Genomic DNA, 4,793 nt, shown 5'->3' on the forward strand with positions numbered 1-4,793 from the left:
CAATAATGTCTCGATTAAGGTATGAGACAATGAGACAATTTAGGCATGGCACAAGAAAGGATTGATTCGCTGAGAAATCAGCACCCTGAGAGGAAACCGGGTGGTTTAGGTTATACAAAGGATCATAGTAGGACGAAACATTTCACTAATAAGTCTCTAGACATAGGTTAGTGCTCACTTCTTGTCTGCGATAGCTGTGATGGCCTCTTTCGTCTTTTTGGCTTTCAACCTATTTGTCAGTAAAGACTCGTCTTTGTTGCCCTTCTCATAGAATTTCTGATTCAACCAGTGAAGGCTGCGGTAGTCTTTTCTGTCTGCAATGATTGGATTTCCTCCTTCATTTTCCGGATTTAAACAATGTAGAAGAGTGGGATTGTTTATTGAGCATTTCCATATCATGCAGTTGGGCGGTAAGTCTAATAAAAGTGCTAGTTTCTTGTTTTTTCCTATGAGAGGCATATTTAATTATCGCACCTCAAATGATGGCTTTGTGTGCTTCCCACACCTTTAGCAAGGGCACATCAGGATGCAAAATCAATTCAAAAACAGTCTTTAAAGCAGGGTTGTCCAACCCGCGGCCCAGCACGCCTGTAAATGTGGCCCAGAAGTAGTTTTGGTTGTGGCAAGGGGGCAGCACTGTTAATGGAAAAAAAAATCCTGCAAAAAAAAGAAAAGAAAATCCTTACCTTGCGGTCACGCGGTCACGTCAGCTGGTACTCCGGCTCCCTCCCTTGTCTCCTCCTCCGTGCGGTGCTCACAGTGAATGTCGGACGTGATATCATCACACCCAACATCCATTGCGGAGTGCAGCACAGAGGAGTCACCTGCGCGAGAAGAACAATCAGCAGCACAGAATTGGAGAAAAGAAGAGAAGAGGACAGGAGAACAAGCCGATTAAAAGGTAAGTTAAGGGGGATTTTTTTTTTTATTATTTCAAGGGACGCTGACCAGTGAATAAAAGTCACCTGGTCCTGGAGCATCATGGACCTTATCTCCCTACTACATACTTCTACTTGTAATACTAATGGGGCATTATATATTATTCTCTTTGGCCCATTATAAGTTGTTATCCCTTAAGTAACATAGTGATTATAGTATAATAACTAGAGAGGATTTTTTGAACAGGGCGATTGAAAGGGGGATTTGAAAAGAAAGTGATATATATATATATATATATATATATGTATATATATATATATATATATATATATATATATATGTAACTTTTTTTCTCATATATATATGTTAACTATGTTTTCTATGGTTTTTGGGATGATCAGCTATAGTTATTCTTAGTGTATCTTAAGTGCGGCCCAAACCAACTCGTCGTCTTCCAATGTGGCCCAGGGAAGCTAAAAGGTTGGACACCCCTGCTTTAAAGGAAGCCGAGAAGTCTCCTTAAAATGTGGTATTTTAAGAAGATTCTCGTTAGGCCTGCATGAAGGATGCTCACAGGGATTCTTCTGAATATTAAAGGATGCTGAAAGTATGGAGTGTTCAGGCCAAGTATTGGTGAGTATGTCTACCTGAACAAGATGTTGAATAAAATGAGTACATCCCATAAATATATAAATACACAAATAGATTTTGTGAGGAAAAGATTAAAATGTATAATCTCTGGAGGTAGGATATAGTAGTCTCAATATATCTAATAGACTAGCCTCAGTCACTTGCTTCTGTAAGGCCTTAATGTGAGGGCATCAGAGTAGTCCTGGTAGCAGAGTTATCCAGGGGAGGAGAAAGAATGGTATTGAAATCACCGCCAACAAGAAGTAGTGCTTTGTGCATGTGTGTATGTGATATAAGGGTGTGAAAAAATGGTGAAAGAAAACTAACCTGTGTTAGGCACGTAGACATTAGCAAGAGTAACATCCAAGTGCTTGATTTTGCCAGTGAGAATGAGAAATCAGCCTTCGGGATAAACTTTAGAGACTAGAAGGACAAAAGGAATATTGTTGCGATCAAAATAGCCACCTTGTTTTTTTGCAGGATAAGAGGCAACCGACGTATGGACAGGGAAGGATGGCCATCTGCTTTAAAATGCGTTTCCTGTAAAAAACCAAACTCACCGTTAAGCCTTTGGATAGTTTTTAAACAGGAAGGAATGCTTTTGGGGAGTATGTAATCCCTTGACTTTGAGAAAACGAAAGTGATACATAGCTCTTGGAATATGTGGGTGCAGGGTTGGAAAGCAGTGAGCTCACCCACCCAGCTAAACATGTAGTAAACCTAAGCAAAAGAAGCCTATGAGCACATGCATAGCAATCACATATATGAAGTATTAAGGCTACAGATAATACAACAACAACATTACTACAAAACAAGTTAGAACTAGAGAAATTGCAAAATGCAAACAATAGCAATCCATCCCCAACCGTAGGAACTCAGCAGAATGAAGGTTACGGAAGGCGTGTCATCGGGGACTAGTGGTGATCAGAAGGGGTTGGGTACATTCTAACGATTGTGAACAATCTGACACCCGAGGACACCTACAAATAAAAACCGAATGTGTGAACAAATGATTTGAATATAAATAGACTTACCTTAAAACCGACGTTCCACATCTCCGATGGGACGACCATGGTAACAGCAAATTATTCTGAATGGACAGTTCTTTGGCAGTCCAGTTTGACATCATTGCGACTTCTATGAATGTTAATTTAAAGTGGCAATGTCGGGACCAGGCAGGTAAAGTGTTTAAAGACTTAACCCGAGTTGAAGAGCAAATGTTCTGTCACTTGAAAGTGCTAATAACAACCTGGGAGGGTGAGGAAGCAGTGGAAGTTATTCAAACTGTGTGACACAAGATAAACAAATGAGAAAAACAGCACGATATGGGTCAAAATAGCAGGAGTGAGAAATAATCAGGAATAAGCATTACCCAGGATAGCTGCAGCGGAGGAGTGGTGTGTCCTGTGCGAGTGCTCTGACTCTGCTGCAAAGTCTCAAGTCTCATCCCCTCTGATGAAGCGGGGTGGACGACTCAGCTACCGTGGTCCTTTAGTCTGAAGATATCAGCTGACAGGGACCAAGGTGGGACACAAGTGAAGTCTGTGCAGAGGAGGTGGCAGGTTGTTGCCAGGAGACAATGTGGCAGGCAAAGAAACAGATCTCAGGTTGCGACCGCAGGGATGAGAGCCGGCAGCGGTAACAAACCTGGGCCACGGAAGCGCTGGGCACAGCAGGCTCTGACAATGCTCCAAGCGGGACAGTTCTAGATATGTGAGGCTGCAATTTCGCAGGATTAAAGGTGGAATCTGCATCAGCAGTATGGGGTTTCATCCACCATCTCCAGAGTTCTGGGGTTCTTAACTCAATGCCAGTGGGTAAAATACTAAGTGTGATGTTACCCAAAGTAGACAACTCCTTAAAGATTGCGATCAGATGAAGTGTTTTTGGAGCACATTTGCATAGATATTTCAGATATGCTCCTAACACACTCCTAAAAATGTATATTCATTAGAATAAAGGTGAGTTGTTCTTTAGAATACAGAATGTACAGACATGAAAAATGAGAACTGCTTCACTTTCACACTTCTTGATGGAAAAATATGCCTTTTGTGTTTTTTTTCTGTCACTGCCTGCAGGCTAATTCTTTTCGATCTTCTTCTTGTTCTTCTTTTTTTAATAAACAAAAATGGAACTATATTCTATTTAAAAACTAAATGAACCAGTGTAAAACATAACACTAATCCAACCCTAACCTCATTGACATGTCAGTAACACTAATAAAATAATAAAAATCTAATCTAGCAGCTAGGACTGCAGAGCAGTACTTTAACAGCGCAACTCCTTGGGCACTTAAACAAAACTGAGGTCTGTGGGGTTGCAGAGGGGAGAAGTCAGCAGCAAACTTAGTTAACTATTTAAGTGCCAACTCCATGCGCCCTCCTAAAACCCTATGGTAGCAGTGTCCCCCAGAGTGGATGAAGGAGAAAGAGATTTAACATAAGTACAAAAATCTTCTTTTTGTGTTTTTTAAAACAAGAAACATTTTTCTCGTCTTAAGCATTAAGGTTCTAGCAGGTGAGAATTCCTTTCATAGAGCTTTGAAAGGATGACAGTGACCTCTAGTGATAGTAGGCAAATATACACATGATATTTACTGTATATTGTGACAAAATCACTGGAGTAGTATTTTTGGGTAAGTATGTTTGTACCAGGATTCTGACCTACATATTTTAATACTCCAGGAAAATGTTTGTTTACATTTAAATAGCTTACTAACAAGGGGAGGGCTGGCAAATTTTAATCAGGGGGGCAAAAATCGATTCAGCAGCCTATTAGGAACATTTTGAATGAAAAAAATGCATGTCGCCCAGTGACCTAGCCCTAGGTAGCCCACTATGGGACCTGCCCAGGGGGCAAATGCTCCCCTGCCCCTCAGCCCATCCAACCACTGTTGCTAAGGGCTTATGGGCCTTAGGTAAAAACTGATAAAAGGTTCCATGGGTTAATGATGGAGAGTGAGGATGGGCTCAATCTATTAGTCCCATTTCGGGTCTTTTGAGCCCCCAGCCTATTAGCACTTGCACCTGTGGAAGGGTGTTAGAAATCAGTCAGGCTAGACAGGCTTGCTGCTCTGCCTGGAGGAAGGGACTGCAGAGTCTTTATAAAAGAAGCTTGATATTTGTTGTAAGAGAACTATAACTGTCGGAACTTCTAATGTTTTCTTTTATAGTTTGACAGTTAGGAACGACTTGTGTTTAGTTATTGCTGGACAGGCAAGGTGTCTATTTTGAAGTTTTTCTTTAATTTTTCTACTTAATAAAACTGGCCAGTTGTATCAAAAC

At 40.9% G+C, this 4,793-nt stretch overlaps 1 long non-coding RNA gene across 1 annotated transcript; it reads left to right on the top strand.

Annotated features, from left to right (window-relative positions):
- Nucleotides 1–504: 504 nt before the first annotated feature.
- On the top strand, nucleotides 505–2,107 carry LOC142142886 (uncharacterized). Its single transcript, XR_012689378.1, has 3 exons — nucleotides 505–562; nucleotides 1,386–1,512; nucleotides 1,990–2,107. It is a non-coding gene; the product is annotated as an uncharacterized LOC142142886 (long non-coding RNA).
- The last annotated feature ends 2,686 nt before the right edge of the window (nucleotides 2,108–4,793 follow it).

This window comes from Mixophyes fleayi, chromosome 3 (assembly GCF_038048845.1).
Source record: "Mixophyes fleayi isolate aMixFle1 chromosome 3, aMixFle1.hap1, whole genome shotgun sequence".
Lineage (NCBI taxonomy): Eukaryota > Metazoa > Chordata > Amphibia > Anura > Limnodynastidae > Mixophyes > Mixophyes fleayi.